Source organism: Mesocricetus auratus, unplaced genomic scaffold (assembly GCF_017639785.1).
Source record: "Mesocricetus auratus isolate SY011 unplaced genomic scaffold, BCM_Maur_2.0 Super-Scaffold_4256, whole genome shotgun sequence".
Taxonomy (NCBI): Eukaryota; Metazoa; Chordata; class Mammalia; order Rodentia; family Cricetidae; genus Mesocricetus; species Mesocricetus auratus.
In genome coordinates, this window is record NW_024429182.1 from 8,216,339 (window position 1) to 8,243,731 (window position 27,393).

Sequence of the window (27,393 nt, forward strand, 5' to 3'; positions counted from 1 at the left end):
CTGTATGAACTGTTCACAGGGTTAACCCACTCTGGCTTTTGTAGTCCAGTTCCTGAAAGGGTTCTGCACTCTCTGTCTCCAGGTAGAGGAACAGAAGCCAAGCTGACTTCCAGAGAAGCGGATAAGCTGTGTTGATAAGGTGTGCTGAGAAATTAGGTATGTCTGAGTTTTTGTTGTAGGAAAGCAGACAAGAGTTTAGCCACAGTCTCTGGAGAGGCCCCTCCTGACCAAGGGTATCCGTTCTGTGGTTCTCGGCCTTTGGAGCACCGAGCACACATAGAAGAACTTAATTCTCAGTGTTGCTATTTTGCATGATGATTCTAATCCTGTAAGGAAAGGTCTTTTCAGCAGGTTACTCAGCTGGCAAACTGGAGGCCGGGATTCAAAACCAGCTCGCCGAGGTTTCAGATCTCATCTCTTTCTTTCTCCACCGGGATGACTTGAGTTACTTTTCTGCCAGTCATGTTTTGTTGGCTTTGTTTGGAATTTGAGACAGAGTTTCCATAGAGCTGTGACTATCCAGGAACTGATTCTCCTGCCTCTGCCTCCCAAGTTTGGGATTAAAGATACATACCGGCACACCTGGCTCTCCTGGTCAGTTTTAAAGGAAAAGTTCTTGTTATCCTCTGCTCTCTGCTAGATGATTCCTTCCAGCTTCGAGGCCTTCCTTCCCATATGGGGGGTGGGGTGCTGCTGGGCATTTATACCCCACCTTCCCTTCCCACTTTCAGGTCCTCTTTCTCTGTCTCTCTCTCTCTCTGTCTCTCTCTCTGTCTCTCTCTGTCTCCTCTTAGCACTACAGCATCACACAGATTCAGTCTGGGTTGGTGGCTTTTGCTGGCGCCCATCTCTCACTAGCATTTGGTGTCTCTATCAAAGAAAGGAAGGGTAAGAAAATACATCTAATTAAAAGAACTTTCCAGGTGCAGGAGACAAAATCCAGATGAGTTACAGTCCGGGCCGCCAGCATCTGCTGAAGCTAGAAATGGGAAGAGGGCAAGACACTTGCAGCCCCCAAGAGCTAGAGAGCCAAGTCAAAGGGCTAGAGAAACAGCCCGTGTAATTTATTGGGCCATGTTTTTCCAGCAGCCTCGGGACAGAGCTGTGATTGCCTCCTGCAGGGATTTGTGACCTCATTCTTCCTCCCCCACCCCTGCGGGCTGTGACTACAGGGCTTTCCCCTTTCTGACATATGGTTTGCTGCAGGAAGTGCGAAATCCCAGGAATGAGTAGGGGCTCGGGTTTCAGTCTCTTGGGAGACTCAGGTGGGCTACAAGGAATGGCCTTCGCTGCCTATATAAATCGAGTTGGAAAGACAGAGTGTAGTGACCTCTTGGTTTGGAATGAGGTAATTAGTTCTCCAGAAACTCTCACCGGTTTCCTGGGCAACAAAATCAATGTGCTGTTGATAGAAAAACCAGGAGTAAGAAATTGGCTAAAATCACACATTTTTTTGCTTTTTTTAAAAATAGATCTCCTTACCAACCCCAATATAAAACAAAACAATTCCAAGCAACACACACGTTAAAACGGACTCTCCTTTTCTAGCCTTTGACTCGTCTTGGCCTTACATTTACTGCTGGGTAAATATTATTACTCCCGAGGAGATAAGAGAGGTGGATCAACTCTCCCTGTGGTAGGGTGTGACCCACACCTGTGCCAGCAAGAGGCTAGAGCGTTTGAGCCCACCCTGGACTGCCTAGGTGAGTTCAAGGCTGGCCTGGTCTACACAGTGAGAGTGGTCAGTTATAAACGGATTAATACGTACGTACATACATACATACGCACGTATGTAAATACCACTCCAGTTGTACACAGGATAGGAAAATTTGGGGCAGTTTTAGGCTAATAATCGTATTCTGAGTGGGTTAACTGTTAGGAGAAAGTTCGAGGGGGACCTTAGGTGGGGGACCTTGGCGGATTCCATGGCGTGCGAGGGTGACCAAGGTGGAGGGACAAACACATCTGGCAGACAGAGCCTAGTGAGAAGTTTTATTAGAAAGGGAAGGGAAGAGAAAAGAGGTGAAGAGACATAGAGACAGAGAGAGAGGGAAGAGAAGAGAGAGAGAGAGAGAGAGAGAGAGAGAGAGAGAGAGAGAGAGAGAGAGAGAGAGAGAGAGAGAGAGAGAGAGAGAGAGAGAGAGAGAAACAGGGAAGAGAGCATAAGTGGGCGGGGTCTGTCTTTTTAATGGGTCCTTTGCACCTGCCTGCAGACTAGTAGTCATGGAACCCTGGTCTGACCAGGGCACTGCCTGAGTGCATCCTGCCAGGTGACAGGGGCGGGCCAGCATAATGCCTGAGTACATTAACCATGGAGTAAATGGGGGCAGAGTTCCCGTGAGCAGTGGACTGGGAACCGGCATGGAATTTTGCTGATGAAAACCAGTTAGGGTTAAAAGGCAAAAGGCTCAGAAACTGCCTTGGGCGGTCCTGGCTCTACTGCACTTCCCAGCTACCCGAATGCAGTCCCGCTTCTCACCTGTCTGTCTTATTTGACTTTGGATCGGGGCATGTGTGTGCCCAGGCCAGAGGAAGAAATCCCATTTCCTGTTCTATCCCTCTCCAGTCTCTGGTTGAACCTGGAACCAGGCAACTAGAAAACTCCAGTAATCTTCCTGTCTCTAACTCTGTGTTGGGGTTGCAGGTGGCCGCATAGCCACACCTGCCTTTTTATGTGGGTTCTGGGGATTTGAACTTCAACCTTTATGCTTTATCAAATGTTCTTAACCCTCTCCCAGCCATCCACACAGCCTACAACTTCTGCTTGCTAATGACTGATCCCAGAGGGAGGTAAGTGGCAAGGCTGTCTCAGAAATCCTACTTGGTGTGCTTTCCGACTCTGGAATCAAGGCCGCTTCCATGGCCCTCTAACCAGTGCAGACAGGAATGCCCTTGCATGGTCTCAGAAAACAAAGTTAAAGGCCGGATGCCTTGCCACCCCCTCCTGCCTTCCATATGTCAGGTCTCATAGAGTATAAAAGGCCATTGACGCATCAGTGAAGTCAGCATCCGTAAGAAAGGCACAGAGCTGCATGACCAATTATGAGACAATGATAGTGTGCCATCAACTGGAGGGTACATCCCACTTTCAAAGGCGTTCGCATTTGCCTGGCATCGTGTCACACACCTTTAGTCCCAGAAGAGCCAGGCAGATTCCTGAGTTCAAGGTCAACCTGGTCTACAAACTTGAGTTCCAGGATAGCCAGGGCTACATAGAGAAACCCTACCCTGAAAAACAGCAGCAATAAAAAAGTGTTGAAATCTGACAAAAGCAATTGTCTTAGCATTCACAGACCATGGTATTGGTGTAGGAAATGGAAGCTCTAACTTAACCTCTCTTTGTTCATCCTCCCGTCTAAAAACTGATAACACTCAAGGAACCTGCCTCCTAACATTGTTGTGATGATCCAGTGAGTTAGTTCTCGTAAAATGCTCACAACATTCCCTGGGACATAGTGTGTGATTAGCTATTCAGTACAGACCACCGAGCCATCAGGCACTTGCTCAATTGGGGGATAGAGGTCTTCCTGGCTGTTATTTTGTCAGGTGTGAGAGGGACTTTGCAGCGACACCTACGCTTTTTAGAGAGGTAAAAGCAGGTTAAGCTGGGAGGGTGGCATAGATTGTTACTTTGTGCCCTGGTCTCTGGTGACTTCCTCAAGTATGCCCTGGTCTCCACCGAAAGGCACCGGACTGCTCTGCCAATGGATCTGTTGTGGAGGGAGGGACTTTTTGCGTTGATGATGCTCTTATGAATTATTTTTGCCAAGTTTTGTGTTGCTCTAAGCATATCCTGGAACCACCCCAGCCATAGGAGAATTCTGACCTCGGAGGGTTGCTGGGAGATGGGGGTGGGGTCGAGGCAAACAGTGCTTGCTGTGCATGGCCAGATGGTTCTACACAGCAAACACTGCTATTTCATTCACAGAAAGTCAAAAACAAGCTGAGCCCGTGATTTCACGCCTGAGGAATGGAAAGTGAACAGCTCTGTCTTGATGCAACCCAGTTTTTTTGGGTAGATGAGCATGGGTACAAATGAGAATTCTGAAAGCCATTGCTGGGTAGATGTAGCCAGTTAAGGGGGAAAAATCCACATACGCTTTCCAGTCCCTTGGAAACCCTAATTTTGTTGTTGCGCTTAGCCTTCTGCTGTCCTAACTTCCTCGTGAGGCTATTGAAGAAATAGACACTTGGCTGATGAGAATGTCATCTAACTGATGTTCACTTAAAGGCACATGGATGTTTTTTTACCTCCAACCAAATCTGATCAAAAGAGAAACTGCGTGGGAGTTGGCACACCGAAGCTCTCTAGGCCCAGATACACAATTTGATACAAACCTCAGAACTGGAGTTGAGGGACTATGAAGTCTTACTCTGTCCTTTGGGTGGCCCTAGTGATTTTTGGTTGTTGCATTTCCTCTTGCCATTGTTGGGTTGCTAGATTTCCAGTTTACAAAGCACTTTCTAGCTCCAGGTCTCTGTAAATCAGGAATTTAGCAAACATTTAAATGCTACACAATAGATACTTCATTTTCTGCAGTCATCTGGCCAGGCTGAGTCATTTGGTCACTTGTTTAAACGCTGCGGTGAAGGCACTTTGTGGATATGTTTCATGTTTACAATTCATTGACTTTAAAACAGGTGTTTTGTTTTTCTACGATGTGCATGGCTTCACCTAGTTAGCTGAAGTCCTTTAGAGCAAGGACAAAGGTTTCCTAGAGAGGAAGAGTTCTGTCTTAACACTTGAGAAATTCTGCCCGAGTTGAAATCCGGTTAGCCAACTCTATAAATTTCAGACCGAAGGCAGAAATGCCAGCCCTTACTTGAACTTGCAAGCTGCTGGCCTGCCCTTCAGATCTGCCGGCCCTCCAGTCACACACAAAGAGAACCGCTCTCTCCCAGATCCGTTTGCCTGATTTACCTTGTACTTGACCCTTCGACCTGACCTTCTCGGATTTTGGCTTGTTTTTCTAAACTTGACTCACCCCTCAGCTCTGCGAGCCTAGCTTCACCTTGCATTTTTCTCACAGATGACCGTAACTGAAACTTCTTTTCACCCCTGGATGCTGTTTATTTTCCAGAAGAAAACTTCCTCTGATGGGCCTCCAACCTGAGACCCCACGGGTTGACCCAGAGGGACTTCGGTTGGTCTGCTGAGCTCCATGTGAGCACAGATACCCGAGTGCTCAGTCTGTGTTTTTGTACTTCAGGCTCTTAGAGCGTTCTTGTCCAGAAACCACGTTCTTCACACAGTGTTTAACCCTTTTACGAAGGGTTAAAAAACAGCTGGATTCATTTCTATCTCCTGGGTGTCCAATTTCCTGCTCACATCTCAGGGAGCTTTTGGCTACAGGTGGATATGTTTGTTAATTAACAGGGAGCATGTGTAATCACCTTTTGCTTATTCATAGGGCTATTTTTAAATGTAAGCACAGACCTGTGTGTGGGTTGTGTGTGTGTGGGGGGAGGAGGGCAGTGAACTTATTTCACAGCAAATGTTTGCAAAGCTCTTAGAATCCCTGAAAGGAAGTTGCTTGGCTCATGCCAAGAATTATTAGAAACACAGGCATTACTATTGTCGTCTCTACTCTGGAAGAGTCTTGTCATGGAATGAGTGTTTGTCTCTATCAGGGGCACCTCATAGGAAGTCTAGACACAAAGACTTCAATGCATTGCCTGCCTGTGGAGGTCTAAAGGGTTCTGTCTATATGTGGTCTCCCAGCCTGTGGTGTGTTTAAGCTATTCAGGTATTTTCCTCTCCCTCCCACTCTAGTGGAATCAGGCTAAGCCTGCGTTATATAACACCACCAACTCCTGCTCTAACGAACAACTTCTGAGGAGGAGGCACCAGGGGAACAAAGCCACCTGGCCTCTGCCAGCCCCTCCATGCTGTGCCAGTACACCTGCAGAGGGCTCCCAGGGCTCAGCCTGCCTGCGGAGACTGCGTCTCGTGTTTCATGGCGTGAGATGGCAGTGTCTTTCCAGGGCAGACCGGACTAAAAAATCTCTGCCTTTGTTTCCTAGCCAAGTTTTATCCAAGGTCTCCTAGGACTTCGGGATCACCAAGCAGCTGCCTCACTGAATCTGGGTCTCTTACTCTCACTTCACCTGCTTTGAGAAATCTGATCGACTCAGACAGAGACAGGAAACATTTAGAGGCAGCTCTCAGCCATCCGTGTCTCAAAAAGCTTGCAGGGTTAATTCAGGCAAGTGTCACGTGATGGTTGCATGCCTTAGACGACTTGGCCGTGGTTCCTGTGCAACCCACTGGGGTATTAAGTCAAACTGGTTTCATCTCTATGTCTTAATTATAAGGACGCCGTTTCTTAGCTGCCTGCTGTTGCTAGAGAGTGAGGGATTATCACGTAGAGTCCTTTGTGATAAGACAGGAAACCCAGTTCACAGCAGTTTCAATGGAGAAAGACATGGATAGAATCAACTAACTGAAAAGCTTGATGCTGGCTTGGCTTAGGGTTTACATGAGGTCATCGGGACTTGGTTTCTCTCCATCTCTTCCCTTTACCTTCTGTTGGGTTGGCTTTAGTTTTAGCCTCCAGGTGGTGGGCCCTAGCCATTCTAGACTCCCCCTTGTGGTGTGGGACTGCCATAGATGTTCCAGACACCATAGGGAAGGGCAGGTAAGGTTGGAAGCTTTCTGTGAGCACAACAAAAATCTGTGATGAGTCAGTTTTTATGGCGGAAAGGTTATATTTGGCTCATGGTTGTAGAGGTTTCAATTCACCCGTCTCGTGGTTGTCGTGGGCAATCGATGCGGCACAGGTACCTCCTGGTGGGGACACATGGTGGCGATGCTGTCTACTTCACCAGTGCCAGGCAGAAAGGGGGAGGGATCAGGATCTCAATGTCTCCTTTAAGGCTTCCAGTGTAATATCCTTCTACCAGGCCCCGTCTCTTAAGGATGTCACTGCCTCCAAGAGCACAGACGGCTGTTCCTGTAACACACAGGCCTTTGGAGGACGGTCAAGATCCAAACTACAGCCAAGAGGTTGACAATTTTCATTTTGCATAAAGGTGCCAAATAGGAAATAGTTTAGGATTTGAGGATCGTATGGCTTCTGTTGCAACTACTCCATTCCACTGTAATAGCGTAAAAGCAGCCATAGATCATACACAAATGAACGAGCATGGCTATATTCCAAGACATTTTTATTTACAAAAACAGGCAGTGGGCCAGCTACAGCCTGACCTCTGGAACTACAGAATTGTTGTTGGAAAAAGTGTGCTCAGTCAGGGACTAATTTTCTGGCTTCTCTTGTAATTGGGAGAGATCACGTGACTGAGTTAGCGCCCGTGGGATACGAATGGAAGTTATGTGGACATTTTCTGGGCCAGAAGGTGAAGTTAGCAAACGCGGTCCTTTACATCCTCCTTACTTTCTGAAGATGGGTTTACTTAACAATGAACTTTGCATGGCAAAGGAGTCTCACTGTGTGGAGTCGAGCGACCAGAGGACCCATAGCTTCTGCAGCTGGAAAATAGATTCCCATTGTGTCTGAGACATTGCATAGCATGGGCTAAGGCAGCCTACCTACCGTAAGTGAAATAGAAATTGGTGTAAGAAAGGGAGTGAGAATGTGTGAAACACCCATAAGAGGGGCACTCGGTAGTTGTACAATGGAGGAGAAAAAAAATCAAAATTCAAAACAACAGTAACAACAGCAAAACAAGACGAGGCTGTAAGAATGCTGCCTCATGTTATTAGCAGCAAAATAGTTCTTTTTGTTTCAGATTTTTTTTCCTTTTTAAATTTAAATTAGAAACAACTTGCTTCACATGTCAATCCCAGCTCCCTCTCCCTCCCCTCCTCCCCCCGGCATACCCCCCCACAACTCCCCCACCCTCTACCTCATCCCCTGTCCTCTCCCCAGGGAGGGTAAGGCTCTCCATGGGGGATCTCCAAAGTCTGTCATATCATCTGGGGTAGGCCTTCCCTCATGTGTCCAGGCTGAGAGCATCCCTCCATGTGGAATGGACACCCAAAGTCCATTTGTATGCCAGGGATAGACACTGATCTACTACCCCAGGTCCCATAGATTAGCAAAATAGTTCTTAAAATTGTTGACTACTAAAATCTGTAAGTACACCCAGACACTTGATGGGACTATAGCACTAGGAAAACCCCTTAAAAAGGGAAAGAACGTTTATGTGTGTTTGAGTTGAGCCCCTTGCTGCTTATCACAAATTACAAGAAAAACTTGATTCTTGGAAACAACTGAGAAGATGAGAGGAAACACAGTCTCCCAGTTTGAAAAAATCTTGTTCATTCTGGACCTCAAGTTAGGAATAATACTGAAAAGTACACAGACACACACACACACACACACACACACACACACACACACACACAATATTGTAGTACCTCAGCCCTGCAAAGATCAGATTAAGGGTAGGGCCTTTCTTCCCACACCAATTGTCCCGATGGCCTAAAGGTGGCTGCCACTAAATCCAGAGAAAGATACTGAGACAGGAGGCAGATCCCTGAGTCTCCAGAAGTAGCTCTAGGAAAGGATTTTACATGTGGTCACTTGTGTTTGGAATTTATTGGAAGCAAAGAAATGGGAAGGTTATTGTTACTGAAGGGATGTTATTCCACAGATCCCAATCTCAGATGAATAATCTCTGATTGGCCAAATCTTATCCTTTTGTCCTAAATTTGTCTGAGCAGGAAGTGGGCTATGGAGGCTGAACTGTCTTCATGAGGGTCACTCCAGAAGTGACCCACATGATAACGTACCCCTCTTTTCATATGCTTCAAGTGGAAGACTGGCAGAATTATTCTTCTCTTGTTTTAGATGTGTGTGCTGATGCATGTGTGTGTGCCCAGGTGTACGTGTGTGTGTGTACGTGTGTGTGTGTGTGTGTGTGTGTGTGTGTGTGTGTGTGTAACCCAGAGGACAACCTCCAGGTGTCATTCCTCAGGCTCTGTCCACTTTTTCTTTTTGAGGCATGGTGTCTCATTGGTCTGGAACTTACTAGGTAGGCTGGGCTGGCTGGCAACCAGCCTCTCTGGCGCTAGGATTGCAAATGAACTCCCCCAGGCCTGGTTTGAACTCATGTTCTTGTGCTTGCAAGCAAGAACTCTGCCAGCTGGGCCATCTCTGCAGCTACCTGTTCTCAGGTCCTTCCTAAGCTCACGTGGCCGCCTGATGGGGGATGTTCTTCTGTGTATATGTTTCTCGTATTGGTTAATGAGTAAAACACTGATTGCCTGATTGGCCAGACTGGAAGTGGCCAAGCTGGGCAGAATCAGATGTAAGCAGGGACAAACAGGAAATCACTCTCTTCTCTGCGGAGATGCTGAGCATTCATCACGTAGCAGGCAAAGAAGTTTCAGGTCTGGCATTCTCTGGTAAGATAAGACCACGTAGAAATACTTAGATTAATAGAAATGGGCTAATAATTAAGACAGAGTTAGCCAATAAGAGACCCTAGTCACTGGCCAATAGTTCATAATTAATATAGGGTCCGTGTGTTCATTTGGGGCTGAAGAGGCAACAGGGCCTTGTCGGGACAGAAAACTCACATTAACACCTGCCTCTGATATAGTCCAGGAGATCCATGTATCTATGAAACTCTGACTTAATTCAGTAAGTTCACAACTAAATGTGGTAGAATGTTATTTTAAGGTGTGCGACTTTTTTGTTTATGTGGTCTTTGTTTAACTCGCTGAACCTGCGTAACTGTGCCTGCCTGTAACAGGCACAGTCTCAAAAAGGGCTACATGGCCGATACTGAGGCATGAGCAAGGATAGGCAGGGCTGGCAGGCAGAGAGTATAAATAAGTGGAGGGAGAATAGAAGGAGGAGAGGAGGATGTCAGGGGCCAGCCACCCAGCTGTCCAGCCACCCAGCAATCCACAGAGTAAGATTTACAGAGTTAAGAGAATAGGAAAAGCCCAGAGGCAAAAGGTAGACCTGTTAAGAGAAGCTTTCCTTGAGAGGAGCCTTCCCACCCGCCTGGTTCCAGATTCACATCAGTCCCAAATAAACACACAGGAGGCTGTATTAATTATGAAGCTATTGGCCTTGCTTGTCTCTTACTGGCTAGCTCTGACTTAAGTAATTACCCCATAATTGTTAATCTAAGTATGTCTCTTACCGGAGAGGTTCCCAGGCTTCCTACCCCAATGGCGTTACATCTCGACTTCTCTTGTGTTTCTCCTTCCCAGAATCCTCCTGGACTCCTAGCCCCACCTATCTAGATTCCTATAGGCTCAACAGTACTTTATTGACAAATAACAGGCAAATAACAGGACTTCCCCAACATAGACCCAATGGTTTAAGATAAGAAAGCTGACTAGAACCAAGCCAAGCTAAGGCTGAGCATTCATAACTACGATTAAGACTCCGTGTGTGATTTATTTGGGAGCTGGGTGGTGGGCCTCCCCATAAAAGAGAGAGAGAGAAAAAAACATTTCTTACTACAGATAATCTTTCATTAGCATGGCATTATTCATCATTCTGTGTCCTATAATTGCGCCATCCTTCTCCATAAGTTGTGTGTATCCAAAGCCAGGTAGTTAATCTACTTACACAGATGGGGCCCACAGGATTCTGCGTTAGCGCTTGTGTCCAAAGTGGACACTCTCAGCAAAGCCTGAGCGAGAAGCCGTGGCATGGGTGACACCACACCACTGCTCTCTGTGTGAAATGGACTAACTCAGTGTGAGCACTCTCTGCCTTGTACAGTGGGGCGTGGCTGTATGAGTGAGATTCAGCTAAGAGACTCTGAACGGCGGTGGTGGAAGCCACTGCAGGCCAAGAAGCTGGTGCCCCCCCCCCCCCCCCCTTTCTCTGGGTCTTCTGTTGGTTGGGTATCAGCAAGGATGAAGCCCTGGGGGACAGTGCAGCCCCAACACGGAATGAGTCTGGGCTCTGAATCACTTGGAGGAAGATCATCTTCTGACTGTTGTGTAAGTAAAAAAACACTTGTTTTTAAAAATTATCAATTCTTTGAGTATTTCATACACTGTATTTCTGTCACATTCACCCTTCCTCCCCTGACTCTTACAGATCTACCACATCTCTCTACTCACCCGATTTCATGCCCTCTTGTTTTAAAAACAATTTTAAAACTTATTGCATGAGGCCCCGGGTTTGCCGGGCGTTGGTGGCGCACGCCTTTAATCCCAGCACTCGGGAGGCAGAGGCAGGCGGATCTCTGTGAGTTCGAGGCCAGCCTGGTCTACAAAGTGAGTTCCAGGACAGCCTCCAAAGCCACAGAGAAACCCTGTCTCAAAAAACCAAAAAAACAAACAAACAAACCCCCCCCCCCCAAAAAAAAAAACCTTATTATATGTGTATGGGTGCTTTGCCTGCATTTATATCTGTGTACCACTTGCATGCCTAGTGCCCTAGGAGGTCAGAGAAAGTGCCTGTTGGATCCCTGGAACTGAGATTGTAGATGGTTCCCCATGTGGGTCCTGGGAATTGAACTGGGATCCCCTGGAAGAACAGCCCAATTTGTGCTATGCTGGAGTAGGGCACTATACTGTTTATGATTTATTAAAACTTGCCTGAGGGTACAGAAAGCAAAGCCAGCCACACTAGTTAGGTATAGAAGCCAGGCGGTGGTGATACACACCTTTAGTTCTACCACTTAGGAGGTAGAGGTAGATGGATCTCTGTTAGTTCAAGACCACACTGAGCTACACAGAATTGATTCAGTCCTAAAGAGCAACCGCTCATACAGAGATGATCTTAGCACTCGGGATCACACGCCTTTAATGCCAGCACTAGGGAGGTGTAAAAGACAAAGGGTCCCATGTGGGGTTTATTCTGCAGCCACGCTGAGGAGAGGCAGCAGTCTGAGGCCTGGCGAGAACGTGTGGAGACAGGATCAGCCCTTTCAGCCTGAGGTAGGGGTCAGAGCTAGTGGCTTGGCTGCTTTGCTTTTTCTGATCTTCAGCTTGAAGCTTGAACCCCAATACCAGTCTTGACGTTCTATTTTCCGGGTGACCCTGGAGCCTAGGCAGTCTCTACCAGGGGCTACACCCTTAAAGAAAGCTGGCTCTGCCTCTCCCAGTAGCCATTAATTTCTAGCAGCTCCTCAGCTAGAGGTAGGACTTTGTGTCCACCCACCTGCTCCATGGCGGGTTTCGTCCGGCTTGAGTTTGTACAGGTTTTGTACACATCGCCATCACTGCTGTGAATTCATGTGCAACTGCCCTGTTGTGTTTCCTGGTCATCCACCTCCTCACAAACTCATTGTCGAGCAGTTGTGATGCTTTGCATACTTGTTGACACAGCAGAGTCTACTTAATACAGCAACACAGCTGGTCCCTATTTTAACTTCACTTTTCCTTGCTAGGTTTTACATTTAATGTTTGGAGAGATGGCTCGGCAATTAGTAGCAAATACTGCTCTTGCAGAGGACCCAAGCTCTGTTCCAAACAGTCACATAGGGCAGCTCCCCATGGCTTGTAACTCCAGCTCCAGAGGATCTAGCAATCTCTTCTGGCCTCCACTGGGACTGCACTTGTGTGCACAAGCCTATACCCACACCCCACTCACATACTCGTAATTTTTAAAAAAAAATCTTCTGTAGCAGGTCTTTCTTCGATATGTTTTTAAAAAGATTTACTTATTATGTATACAGTGTTCTGCCTACATGTATCCCTGCAGGCTAAAAGAAGGCACCAGATCTCATTACAGATGGTTGTGAGCCACCATGTCGTTGCTGGGAATTGAACTCAGGACCTCTTGAAGAGCAGCCAGTGTGCTCTTAACCTCTGAGCCATCTCTCCAGCTCACAGGTCTTTCTTTGAACCACCAGCTCCCAAATAATGGTCATGGAGACTTTTTATTAGCTATGAAAGCTTGGCTTTAGCTTAGGCTTGTTCCCAGCTAGCTCTTAAAGCTTAAGAGGTAGCGAGTTATAAGAGGTAGCCTCTTCTTAGTGCTGTATATCCAACTTCCTCAGCTTCTGCCTGATGAATCTCCTATGCCTCAGATTCCTTCCCAGAGTTCCTGTCTCTCCTTGGAAGTCCTGCCTATCCTCTTCTGCCCAGCTATTGGCCATTCAACTCTTTACTGAGCCAATCAGAAGCTGCCTTAGGCAGTGAGGTAAAACAGAGGCGAATCTTCACCCAGTGGGCAAAAAGATTATCCTGACAGTCTTCATCCACTTAGTGCTGGAACTGGAAGGTACAGTGGTTTCCCATCATGGGAATTAGATGTGTGTACCTAGTTTCCCTGGCATCATTGATTGAAGAGTTTGCACTTCTTCTAACATGTGTTTTTAGTGTTGTCTTGAAAATCATTTGCATTTTAGATGCCTGGGTTTACTTCTAGGCTGTGCTCTGTTCCCTTGGTTGGGGAAGGTCTGTTGAAGCTGTTAATTCAAAACCAGCTGCCTGTTTTTCTGCAACCATGTCCCGTGGGGCTTATCTGAATGTGCCACAGCTGATCAAAGTATTCCTTTACGAACAGCTTTTTTCTTTGTCTCAGGAGTTTTGGAAACCTGACATTTTCTGTTTCCTTTACATTTTCAGTGACTTTTTTTTTTAATCCCCAGGAGCTTTCATCCCTACTTAGAGACTGATATCCTGGGCAGTAGACTATCTATCAGCCCATACCCAAAGCAGTGTGGTTCAAGTACTTGTATCCCTGTATCGGGAGAAAACTCAGAAACTGAAAGTTTTTCCTTTGTCTCAGGCAGAGTGGCTGCCCTGATTCTGATGTCATGGAAACAATACATGTTTGCTTCTGAAGAACTTTCTGGGTAGATCAGCAAGGTACTTTTCCATGCAGAGAAAACTCCATCCATGACATGAATTCTGGTTCCAGCTGTTACTAGTGTAACCTTATGAATTATGTTATATAATATACACACATTTTTATAAGTACTTAATCAAATGTGGCCATTTTAGCCTTGTAGTTCCAGTAGGATTGTTAAATTCAGTTGTCCAAATTGTGTTATGTGACTCTTGAAACCACACTTACATTATAGACCACGCATTTGGTAATCCCTAAAGTTATGTAGTCCACAGTATACATGACCATATGTCCTAGGCTTATTTTTCAAGGACCACCTACCACTCTCTAATTATCTCTCGCTGGCCCAAGTCCACATTCCTGGGGAGGAAACACTTGGTCGTCTGTTTGGGGTCAGTTGTCCACTCCTGTCCAATCAGATATGCTCAAGTTAGAAACATCTTATTACAGACGCGTGGATTCAGAGTCTCGCTTTTCTTGGAGAGTTCATCGCAGAGAGAGAAGCAGGAAATAATTCTCAGAGAAAATGGAAGCACTTGGGTGTTGGGGAATATTATTTTAAGGTGTGTGACTTTTGTTTGACTCTGAGAAGCTGTGTTACTTCCCCTGTGTAAAACACCTGAGGGTCCTAACAAAGAGCTGAATGGCCAATAGCAAGGCAGGAGCAAGGAGAGGAGGGGCTGGCAGGCGGAGAGAGCACCTAGGAGAAACAAGAAAGAGGAGGGGCAGCAGGAGGACAAGGAGAGGAGGACATCAGGGTCAGCCACCCAGCCATGGAGTAAGAAAACATACGGAAATAAGAAAGAGGGGCTGGAGAGATGGCTCAGAGGTTAAGATCACTCGAGAACTATCCGAGGGAACAGCTTCCCATGTCCACAGGTCTACCCTCCTCCTTCCTGTGTGTGCCTTTTCTGGAGTTCAGGGCTTACAGTGTCACGCTTACAGCTTTCTGGTCTCTTGTTTCTCTGAATAGACAGAAGGTGTTCCCCCTCATACCTCCCCTACCGTAGGCCTTGGAAGGATACCTATAGCTCCTTCTAATAGCCGGGTTGCCAGATGTCACGGGAAGCGCTTTGGGATACACTGTTGGGAATAATGCATGTGGGGGACCTTGGCGGAGTCCACAGCAGACGAGGGGCAAACATGCTAGGCAGACGGAAGCTTAAGTGAGACGTTTTGTTAGAAAGGGAAGGGAGGGGGAGGGAAAGAAGAGAGAGAGGGAAAGAAGAGAGAGAGAGGGAAAGAAGAGAGAGAGGGAGAGAGGAGGGAGGCTGGAAAAGTCCAGTCTGCCCCATCACAGGAAGGGGGAAGCGGAAGTGGGTGGAGCCTTTCTTTTAAAGACCCAGGCTCACACACCTGCCATGTCACCCGCAGTTTCAGAGGGACAGGAAAGGGGGTCCTATTCCTCAGTTACTATGTGCAGCAGAGCCCCTGCCTCACCGTCATGCAAGTAGGAGACAGATTTCTATTGTGTCTGAGTCACGATACAGTTCCGGTCTCTGTTTAACAGCAGGTTATCTACCCGAAATAGTATACAAACCGGTCTCTCAACAGGAATGAAAGCGTAGGAAGATTAAAAAAAATGTGAAAAGCCCCAAACGGGTGGCACTCACTAGGTAAAAAGTGGGAGACGGAAGAAGAGAGGAGGCTGGAAATATGGTGTGCTGTAGTGCGCTGCGGCAAAGTCTGTCTCAGGTGGGCTGTCTGCCATCGCGTGGAAGTCTAACCTGGCATCTGCCTTTCTAGAGGAAGTCTTTACACAGAGACCGGATTTCAGAGTTCCTGTGTGTTTGAGTTGAGCCCCTTGCTGCATATGGTGAATTGTTAGTAGAAAATGATCATCTTTGGGAATAAATTACTAACATTGAAAGACCCCAAGCGGGGGACTTTCACGGGAGGGAGACCCGAACCCAAGGAACACCGAGACCACGAGCTTGGATGCAACAGCAAGAGGCTTTATTGATAATACACGGGTACCCGGGGCATCTCAGTCTCGGGAACTGAGAGCCCCGAGCTGGGGACTCAGGGGTCCTTTTATAGCAAAAAGCGGAGTACAGAAGCAAGAAGCCTAGTTACAGGACCCTGATTGGGCAATGTAAATGAGGCCGGGGCTCAGAACGAGGGCAATTAAGGTTTCTCTCAGAACTCAAGTCTCGGCCTTGGCCCTATCTGAGGAACAATAGGTCTCTGTGCTTGCCCAATCTTGCTGGGCTGGCCATCTGGTCACAGAAGACACCCAAAGCCCATGTCCTTGGGCAGAGCTCCCTTCTGATAAAAAATGACTATTCGGCTGAGCTGTGGGGGAAAGGAATTTTCCATAGGCCTCAGCCACCTATGCTGGGCCGGGGTCTTTCAACATAAACTATAAAGGAAGAAACATAGAGAATAAAAAGAATCCCAAGATGTAGTAAAGCTTGTTGGCTCTGGATCCCAAGTTGAGATTAAGATCAGAAAGTATGTACACACACACACACACACACACACAGAGAGACAGAGACAGAGACAGAGACAGAGAGAGAGAGACAGACAGAGACAGAGACAGAGAGAGAGAGACAGACAGAGACAGAGAGAGAGACAGAGACAGAGACTGAGACAGAGAGACACAGAGAGAGAGACAGAGAGACAGAGACAGAGACAGAGAGACAGAGACAGAGAGAGAGACAGAGACAGAGACAGAGACAGAGACAGAGAGAGAGAAGGCCATTAAGAATTAGGTATTGCCGCTCAACCCTGCAGCAAAGCTCAGATGAGGGGGGGAGACTTTTCACCTAACCCAGTTGTTCACGTGGTCCCAAGGTAGCTGCTTCTAGGTCCAAAGAAAGCTATTGAGACGAGGAAGCAAACAACTTAGACCTCACAACTAGCTCTAGGAAAAGACTTGGGTGTGGTCACTGGCCTTTAGAATTTACTGGAATCGAAGAAACGGGAAGGTTATTGTTACTGGGTGATTGTATTACAAAGGTCCCAAGCTCAGATGAATAATAATCTCTGACTGGCCAAGCCTTATCCTTTTCTCCTAAGTTTGTCTGAGCAGGAAGTGGGGCCACGGAGGCTGGACTGTCTTCATGAGGGTCGCTCTAGAGGCGGTCCCATTGATAATGAGTGAGGAAGGGTCCCTTAGAGAGTGGAGTAGGAGACCCTAAAGAAAACAAGGAATCCCTCCCAGAGAGCAGGATGAGGGACAGCAAGGGGCTCAACCTGCCAGAGGTTTTTACATTGCTCGCTGTTAGGTAAAAACAGCATTATTTCCCCTTTTCTCTTTGTGTGGCAGGTGCCTTAATTGCTGTTATCAAGTTCCCATTCCAGCCAAGGATATTGGAGCTGACAAAGCGGCAGTTCTCAACCTGTAGGTCGTGACCCCTATGGGGATTGAAAGACCCTTTCACAGGGGTCGCCCAAGACATCGGAAAACACAGATATGTACATTATGATTCATAACAGTAGCAAAACTACAGTTATGAAGTAGCAACAAAAATAATTTTGTAGCTGGGGGTCACCAGAGCACGAGGAACTGTATTAAGGGGTTGCAGTCACTGTATTAAAGGATTGAGAACCACTGTGTTAGAGGGACAGATAACTGGTCTTTTAGCTAAGAAATTGCTCAACCAAGAGGAGTCACATGTAAGACTGACCAAGAGCTTGTACCTTCTTGGTCTAGAATCCTAGACTTTGAGTTAGATACTGGCTATCCATGCCAACTCAAGCAGGCAGGTACCCTCTTTGTAAACTTTCTATACTTTGTAAACTCTGTTAGATGTTGGAATGGCCAGGCCCCTGCCGGAAGAGCTCCATGGCCTGGTCTTAACTGCCCAGTCCTCAGATGGCAGAGTGGCCAGGTCCTGCCCTACAAGAAAAAAAAACTCACCAATCCCTGAGCTTGCCCCCAAATCAGGCCTCATAATCCTACCAATCCCAACCCACCCTGAAAAGTTCCATCACCCCTCCCAGGAAACTGTGTACGGTCTGCCTTCTGCTCAGTTCTCTGCTTCTCACTAGAGATGAGACAGCCACACTCCTGGGTTTTTCCCTCTCGATAAATCTCTTGTGTGAGGTTTGCTATGCGGTGGGACGATGTGGGATTCCTTGGCTTCCAACTGTTGGGATGAATTTTCACCCGAGCCGTAACATTTTCATTAGACATGGTGACGAAGCAAGCATGCTGTGGGCTGTCATCTGACAGAGGAAATGGATGTGGTCTCTGTGTGGGCAGACGGATAGTGATGGCTTATTCGTGTCCAGAAGAGCTGTAATAGACCTACAGCCGTTTACTGACTTCATTTGCTAAAGATGCTTTTTGGGGACCCACAGCATCCTGAGTTGTAAAAGCAGTTGGTGTCATAAGCCAGCTATGCCATTGATAGACCAACGTGTCTTACCGCCGGTCAGTGTTAATCCCACTGATTGAGAATAAAACCATTACCACAATTTAAAGCCAGTTTTGAAGCAAGTTTTAATTCAATACTTTCCAGGTGGATAGACTCTGGGCAGCTCCGTACCTGGGTTCCCAGGAAATGGCCACAAGCCATGTTGCAGGAGCTTAAAAAGCTGTAATTCTGCACATACCCCATCATGTCCAGTCATGGGCACACTTGCATCCTGACGTATTTCCTGCCCATGTACCTCCCACCCACATGTGATCAAGCATGTCTAGGGCAGATGGGCCAAACAAACAAACATAGAACTATCAGGAAGTTATTCTTAACTATCTTAACTAGAAGCATTACCCTTAACCTGCAGGGTATATGTTTCCTGCTTTGGTCTCCCATTAACTTGCAAGGTGTATTATTCTTGTTTTCTGTTTTGGTCTCACAGTCAGACCTTGTTACATGTCAATAAAGCCGCACGCCACATCGGCTTCATTCACTTTGCTTCATCATGGTTTCACTTGGTAGCTGGTCCTAAGAAATTACAAGTTCTTTATTCCATTTTTATCATTTTTCCTTTGCAGCATATGTGTGTGTGTGTGTCTGTCTGTCTGTTTCTGTGTGTGTCTGTTTGTCTATCTGTCTGTTTCTGTGTGTGTGTGTGTGTGTTTGTCTGTCTGTCTGTCTGTCTCTGTGTGTGTCTGTCTATCTGTTTCTGTGTGTGTGTGTCTGTTTGTCTGTCTCTGTGTGTGTGTGTCTGTCTGTGTGTGTGTGTCTGTTTGTCTGTTTGTCTGTTTCTGTGTGTGTGTGTCTGTTTGTCTGTCTCTGTGTGTGTGTCTGTTTGTGTGTGTGTGTGTCTGTCTGTCTGTTTCTGTGTGTGTCTATCTATTTGTCTGTTTCTGTGTGTGTGTCTCTGTTTGCCTGTCTGTCTCTGTGTGTGTTTGTCTGTCTGTCTGTCTCTGTGTGTGTTTGTCTGTCTGTCTGTCTCTGTGTGTGTTTGTCTGTCTGTCTCTGTGTGTGTTTGTCTGTCTGTCTCTGTGTGTGTATTTGTCTGTCTGTCTGTTTCTGTGTGTGTGTCTGTCTCTGTGTGTGTGTCTGTCTGTCTGTCTGTTTCTGTGTGTGTCTGTCTGTCTGTCTGTTTCTGTGTGTGTTGCAGTCAGCAGTTGATGCTGGACGCCTTCCTCAGTTGCTTTCCATCTTACTCGCTGAGACATGGTTTCTCACTGAGCTCTAGCTAGCCCACCAGTTCACTGATTGGTTGGATTGGCTGCCCACCAGTTCACTGATTGGTTGGATTGGCTGCCCAGTAAAGTCCTGCCTTTGCCTTGCACTCCCCACACGTAAAGGTTACACATGCAAACCACTGCTCTTGCATTCTTTATATGGGTGCTGGGAACTTGAGCCTGGGCCCTCATGCTTGTGTGGCAGGCACTTAACAGACTAAGCCATCTGTCTCTCAGCCCTTCGGTCTCAATCACTAGCATCTATAGCTCCCAGATACATAATGCTTTCAGTCGTCGTATCGATAACAGAGATTTAGAAAGCGGTAGAGAGTCCCAATACCTGAGGCTAGCAGAAGTAGAGTCAGTGCTAATGCCAGAGAGACTGAGTGCCGGTGACCAGGAACAGGTTATGGACCACTGTTAGGCCGTCAAGGTGGAAGGCCGGAATGCAGTTTTGAAGTGGGCCAGTGTATGCTGGTGTCAAAACAGGGACTGTCAATCTGATCACACAGATCAGGTTCGTCAGGATGAGCTGAGGTCCAGGGACAGACACACGCATCGCTTGGAAATGTCTGTGGCAAAGATCGTGGAGGGTGTTTGGAGGCACCGGCGACAAGATGGCCGCAGCGGCTCATGAGCAGCTCCTTAGCATCTGTCTCTTTATGTTTCAAGTGAGGGTTGCGTCACTCTTTATACATAAAAGTTTATTTTATTGCTGGTGTGTATGTGTGTGGGAGGGCACATACGGGTCCTGGCAGACCTGAGCCACAGCACCCCTGCTGAGTTCAGAGGGTGGTGTTCAGGAGTCTGATCTCTCCTTCCGCCTTGCTGAGGCAGGGCTTCTCTCATTTCTGCCTCTCTGCGCACTTCCGGCTACTTGGACGCTCCTGTCCCGCCCCCCCACCCTGCCATAGGAATGCTGGGATTACAGGTGTGTACCACTGCACTGGGCTTGAACTCAGGTCGCCCGGCTCGTGAGCCAAGCACTTTCCCCGGCTGAGTCTTCTTGCCAAACCCTGGCATTCGTCCAGCTGTGTCTTTCTAAACTCAAGTGCCTGGTGGGTCATGTTAGCAACCCTCTTTTTCCCCCTCACACAACACTGTCATATTTAACAGGTTTCTCCACAAGATCTCCAATATGCAATGAACAATATTTGTACGTCCCCTGCAATGTTTTTGCGCACACCACTAGGAGAACATTTTTATGCCCTTTATCAGGAATTCAGATTTAATTGAGGATCTTGAATTTTATCTGACTACCCTCTGCTGACTGCTCCTTGATAAATTATAGACTCAACGGCCGGGCTGGGTGTGCATATTTATCATGCTAGCACTTAGGAGGCTGAGGCAAGATGTTCACAAGTTTGAGGTCAGTCCGGTCTTTGTAGAGAGTTGAAAGCCAGCCAGTGTTACACAGAAAAAGCCAATCTCGGGGAGAACAAAGGGCTTTTCCGTTCTTAATGTTAATTAATTAGTTTTGTATCTCCGGAGATGGGACGCAGGGCCTCAGGTAAGGTAGGAAAGCGCCGAGCCACAGAGCAACAGCCCCAGCCCACTCCAGCTCTTCTTTACACACAGGCGGGTGTGGTCATGCTCTGCCCCACAGGACCCACCCACCTTCATCTCCAGAGCAATAGCTGACTTGACCTCTGTTGAACCCTTGGCTGCAGACAGAACTCTGGTCTCCAGGTCAGCTCACAGCCTGTCGGGGAGGGAGTGTGGTGGAAACGTGTGTGTGTGTGTGTGTGTGTGTGTGTGTGTGTGTGTGTAAGGGAGCGGTGATGAGACCAACCAGACACTTTGTCTCAAGAGCCTGAGCCCATCATATGAGAGAGTTAGTCAGAGGGATAGAAATCAGAAGACACACAGAGATCGAGAAGCAGGAAGGTGAGTTCACAGCTCTGCAGAGAACCTAGAAACTAGCGGTGCTGGGGGGGGGGGGGGAAGAGGGGCCGGGGAAGGTTGTGATCAGGGAAGGAGTCGAGGGGAGAAGGCGGTTGGGGCTGTTTAGTAGCATCAGGAGCATTGTGCTGAGGGGGGAAGGTAGAGGGGCCGGGAAAGGTTGTGATCAGGGAAGGGGTCGAGGGGAGAAGGCGGTTGGGGCTGTTTAGTAGCATCAGGAGCATTGTGGGGGAGGGGGAGTGAAAGTGCTGAGGTCCAGGCATTGGCAGGACACTGGAGACCAGAGCACCCTCGTTCTGGGAGCCCAGAGCTAATCTGCTGCTGGGATTGAACCATGCGGTCCTGTTCCCAGACCAGGGCCCAAGCTCCTGAAAGCCCCGCTGGCCCAGTTTAGCTTTTCATTGGTTCACAGAGAGAGTTGCCCCCTTGGCTGACCTTGCTCATTTCTGTTTCTGTCCTTATAGTCAGCCGCCATTTTTCCTGGGATCAAGTTAACCTCACGGAGAAGGACAGGCCTTCCAGGCTGCTTATGCTGTTCAGTGCCCCACCAGGACAAAGGGATCCTCATGGCCCCCACCGCCATGTCAGCGTCAAGTAGATCTTCAAATGACAGCACCTCCTGTTTTCAGCTTGGAGCTCTGGACATGTGTCAGGTGCCTCTGCCTACTTTTGAGAAATCTCAGTTATGACATCTTTCTGTGCCCATCAAACTGTAGCTTGGTACAGGGCCAGGTACATACTTGAGAGTGGTGAAAACATGCAGAAATACCCTCTGTCTATGTCAGGTTGAATGCCTGTGGTCTTGGGCTCTAACTGCAAAACCACCTGCTTGGTGGCCGTGGGCAAGCAATTCAGTCTTCGGGGCCTCCATTTGCTCCCCTGTAAATGAGGGTGTAACACTTGCTTCTCTGCTTGGGCTGTTGTGAGGTTAAAAATAGCAGATGTGTGAAAGTCTATACTTAACGAGCCCTGTGAGATATGAACTGTGCTGGGTAGGAGGAAACTGCACTTTTTAATCTCCTCCAATAGAAATCAAACACATCTCAGGATGCAGGTTCTTTCTGACAGAAAGGCAGATATTTAAGGGCTGGGAAAGTGGCTCAGTGGGTAAGAACACTTGTTGTATAATCTTGAGGACCTGAGTTCAGATCCCCAGGGTCACTCACACTTAAAGAAAAATAAACAAAAACAAACCGGATGTGGCCACACTCGATTGTAACACTAGTGCTGGGGTGGAGTGAGACAGGAGGATTGTTGGTCATGAGACTAACAAACCGACAACAACTGGAAAGGGCGAGCTCCAGGCTCAGAGAGAGTGAGAAGCTGTTTCAAGAGATGAGAGAGGAACTATTTCAAGACTCGGTAGAGGAGAGCGCCAGATCTTCTCCTGTCCTGGCTTCTGCATGCACACATATGCAGAATGATCACACACATACACGCATGCATGCATATACACTCTCTCTCAAGTGAGAACACACACACACACACGTACATGCATGTGTACACACATGTGGCACACATTCACATAGGCAACCTGGAGAGAAATAAGTAGACTTTACGGTTTGTTTGGGCTTTCAGGTTAAAAGGTTTTGCATTTTGGAATTTAGAACTACATGGAGTTATTTGTATTATTTCAAGAACCTCAAAAAGGAATATTACTGTCATACTAATTTATTTTAAACACATCTCAATCAGATCTTTATGAAAGACCCCTTTAATGAGCTCCATGGCTTTGACAGAGCGGAAATGAGAAAACACCATTTGTGCTGTGACATGGAAGGCTCTCTGTGGCCCTGGCCAGCTGCACAGTGGAGCACGGCTGTGGCCTCTGGATCTGCTCAGCGCTGACTCTGGAATTCCCAAAATGTCATAACAGTGTGCTTTCAAGATGATATGCTCAGGCCCTGCACCCCCACGTGTGCAACATTGCCAGCGTGCTTTATCTGCTGCCATGGATTGTGCACATGACGAATCCATTTCCCCCAACAAACCATCCCGTATGTCCACACTGTCTATACATTTTGCATTCTGACAGCTCTGCAATTATCCACTGACGTCTGGATTGGCCCGGGTTGAATGTAACCGGGCGGCCATGCTCTTAAAGAGTAAAGGAGATGCCACTCTTTTCTTCCTGATGGGTCTTTTCTGGAGAAGGTGATGTCAGACATAGATCGGCAAGGCTTAACCTTGCTGGAGAAAGTCTCCCCGTGCTTTCCCCAAGGCAGAAGAGATGGAGCAGGGCTGATCTGTAAGCGTGCCACCTCTGGGGGTGATAACGAGGTCACCGTGTACTTAGGTTTGGCTTTGCAATAAGACATCTGGCATCAATAGACTTCTTTTCCTTCCAAGGCTCTTTCCTATTCCTGATCCCACTTTGCCCTGGAGGTTGGGGAGCTGGTTTCCCTGCTCTGCCTCAGGGCCGGGCACCTCAGCCTGCTCGGATAGAGTCTTTCCACATGTAAAACAGTTCTGTAATCGCTGCTGGCTGCTCAGGGCTGTGTGGATGCTAATGCAGCAGGTGAGTGCTTTGGGAAATACTAAAGGCTGAGGTGGCGACAGTCATGTACACACTCTAGAAGCTACAGAGATGGAAGAAACTTAAGAAACAGCATAGTAAAGAGATTTTCATGTAAACCGGGTGTGGGGGTCCATACTGATAATCACCCCTGAACTCAGAAGGAGGATCAGAGAAGTTCAAGATCATTCTCTGCTACCTTGGGGCAAACATGACATGCTGTCTCAGAAGAAACTTTGTTTTACATCTTTATGAGACAGCTGACTCATGGGCATGGACAAGACACATCACTTTAGTAGGCTCAGATTTCTCTAGTTTCTCACCTCTACAGACAGGGGAAATATAGGTCAGGTCATCGCTGGCATTGGCTCACCCACTTTCACAATATCACACGCTCTCTCGCTTTCATAATGTCACATACAAGGGAGAAAGGTGACCCGACCAGAGCAATTTTGTCTCCAAAGTTGTTTTTGTGCAAATACAAACTTTGGGTTTGTGTGTGTGACACATGCCGGCTGAAACTGACTTGAAGATGAAATCTGTTGACTTGTAGAACAAACAGGGGTATGGCAGTGCAGGCTCTGGCCATGAGGTGATCCAGGGTTTCAAATGGGTTCCTCAGGGCTTCTTTCTATCCATCTCTAGGATCAGCTCTTCTTTGTCTTGGCATGGTCAAGTCCCTTCGAGAGTGATGCATGGTTCCTGGCAGCCTTAGGCTTGCGTCTGCAAATCTTAGCACCTTCCTTGGAAATGATTTCTAGGAAGTCCCTGCCTGGACAGACGCTGTTTTCTAGGCACTGGGTGTGCGGTCAGCTCAGGCCATTTCTTTCCTTCTTCGTTGCTCTTTTATTTCTTTTCTCCATTGCTTTCTCTAGGGTTGGAGGGGGGCATAGGGTAAGAAGTGGACTCAGCCTGATGGAACCACAAGGGGAAAGGCTGTCAACATTCTCCCTAAAGGAGACATGTAGGGAGAGAATTTGGGTGACTGTGCCACTAACCACACCCACTTTGGGCGTGGCTAGAGTCTCGTAAGGATGCGATAATAAAAGGCTGTGCAGGAGAGACACCAGTCAGGTATTGGAAAGCTGCTGACTCACCTTGGCTGCCAGGTTCTCTTTTAGGTACTTTCCACAATAAATAGTTACCTATACCCTCATCAAGTGTGCTGTTTATCTTTATAGAGGAGGACTAATGAGACGGCCCAGCGGATAAAGTGTATGATGTACTGTTGTGCCCAAATTCTGAACCCCAAAATCACAAAGAGGCCCATTTCGATGCAAAAGCAAAGAGTCTTTTATTGTAGATGTTTAACGAGCTAACCCCATTAGCTCGGGCCCTTCACCCCACCACCTTGGCGGATGGCTGGAGAAAGACCCCAAGCAACCTCGAGGCAGGGACCTTAAAGGGCAGCGTAAGGGGAGTGTCTAGGGATATGAAACAGTCTCAGGATTGGTGGGCTTCCAGGTTTGGGTGACCCACCCTGTGCTGATTGGTCAACTGGTTGTTATGGTCCATAGGCCCTCCCAGGGTGGTTGCTATGTTCTGCACGTCACTGTTGTGCACTGTCCGTAAAGCACACCCAGAGCCGTAAAGCACAGCCCTGCCAGCTAACTTCTGATTGGTTCCTTGCCACGAGGAGGGCATCTGACCTTAGTGACCAGGACAGGAGTGGCAAGGTCATACAAGCACATGTTAGCCTGTAATGGCTGCTAAAATGGGGGACTGGTCACTTACAGTACCACTCTCTTTTTCTTCCTAAGATTCATGTATTTAATGTGGACCGGTGTTTTGCCTGTATATACTCTGTGTGAGGCTGTTAAATCCCCTGGAACTGGAGTTACAGACAATTGTGAGTTGCCATGTGGATGCTGGGAATTGAGCCCAGGTCCCCTGGAAGAGCAGCCGGTGCTCTTAGCCACTGAGCCGTCTCTCCAGCCCTCATATGTACTGCTCTTATAGAGAACCCAAGTTCAAGCCCCGGCGCCCATGCTGGTTGGCTCACAAGCATCTATAAAGACAGCTCCAGGGAGGTCTGATGCCTCCAGCTTTGGATGACACCTGCACTCACATGCACATATCCACTCTACACTCATACACAGTTAAAAATAAAAATAAATCTTTGAAAAATAAAGACAGCAAGTAGAATCAAGATTTATTTATTTACTTTGGTTTTGGTTTTTTGAGACAAGGGTTTCACTTTGTAGCTCTGGTTGTCCTGGAACTCACTATGTAGACCAGGATGGCCTTGAACTGAGAGAGGTCTACCTGCCTCTGCCTCCTGAGTGCTGGGATTAAAGGTGTGCGCCACCACCGCCCGGCTGTGAATTCCATTTTTAAATCCTGGACTATCTTTGCCGTTTCCAGCAGCCTTACACTTTTGTTTTCTTGAGCCTCACTCCGGGTGTTTATTCTCCTTGTCCTTCCTCCTTAATTTCATTGACCTGTTTCTTTGTGTCTTCTTCAAACTCCTTGCATTCTTTGATGAGGTTTAACTTCTGTGTCCTGGGGTTTGTCTAGGTAATTCTCAATAGCAAACATTTCTGCAGGACTGGAAGGTTTGGGAGGGGAGATACCAGCTTGATCGATCAATCTTGTTCTTTTTGTATTTTTTCCCAGTGAGATCTGGCCATGTGGACTTCTTCTGTTAGTGCTGAGTCTGTTATGGACAGAGCAGGTTGGGGGCAGAAGGGGGGATGGGGGATGGATTGGGCCCACAGGTTACAAATGGCTTAGGTGGGATGAAATCTGGTAGACAGAGGGGACTGGGGTGATGTACAGGATGTGGGTTCTGTTACAAACCTGGCATCTGGGGGTAGATCTTGCTGGGTAGAAAGGTTGGATGTTGTATGGGAGGGTCTGGTGGGGTGGGGGTTAGGCAGAGTGGATCTTGGCAGAATCCTAGAGGTAGGTTGGGGGGCATCCAGGGGTGGCTGGACTAGGTGAGGGCATGTAGGTGTGGGTGTGTGGGTGCCTGGGGAGGCCAGAAGACAGAGTTAGATTACCTGGAGCCTCCATGGAGGCCCAGGCAGTTACAGGCAGTTGTGAGCCTCCTGACGGCAGGCCTGGGAACCGAGCTCAGGTCTGAGAGACAGCAAGCATGCCTAAGCTCTCGGAGCCATGTTTTCAACCCTAGGATGAGATCTAAGTAGACAAAAGTAATAGTCATTATAGAAAACACGTTGCTTGGGTGGTTGATAAGCACACACTTAACAGTACACATTCCCATTGGGCTGTGCTTTACCAATGTAAGAATTGCATGGTTTAAAAGCCACTGATCTAATTCAACCGTAATTTTCAAGGTGTTGCTGTCTGATAAGTTTGCTTCGGGAACAAAGAGTGGAAGCTTGAGCTCTGATTCTGACTCCTCATTAGAGATTTTCTCAGTGTTAAGAGCCAACACAGATGCCTCTCACAAGTTTCTCATGAGAGAAACCCTTCCGAAGGTGAGGAGGCCTGCTCTGTGGGGACACAGTCCATGCTTCTCGACGTGGAAAAGAAAACCGCACAGAGTCGAATACTTTTGGCTTCTCCACTTTTACACAGCCGCTGGGATGGGAGAAGGAAGCATGTTTTATCGCCTGGATGTAGAGACAGGGAAACTGAAATAAAGGCAGCCTCATGTGTAGGCTACAGAGTTAGCTACCAGCATGCTT

General features: G+C 47.5%; 1 long non-coding RNA gene across 2 annotated transcripts; it reads left to right on the plus strand.

Moving 5' to 3' along the window:
• Positions 1-1,620: 1,620 nt before the first annotated feature.
• LOC110341631 lies at positions 1,621-23,352 on the plus strand. Of its 2 annotated transcripts, none has more exons than XR_005876321.1 (3): positions 1,621-1,703; positions 21,690-21,878; positions 22,921-23,352. It is a non-coding gene; the product is annotated as an uncharacterized LOC110341631 (long non-coding RNA). The 2 variants fall into 2 exon arrangements; XR_002383597.2 differs by lacking the exon at positions 1,621-1,703 and adding an exon at positions 21,077-21,210.
• Positions 23,353-27,393: the final 4,041 nt, after the last annotated feature.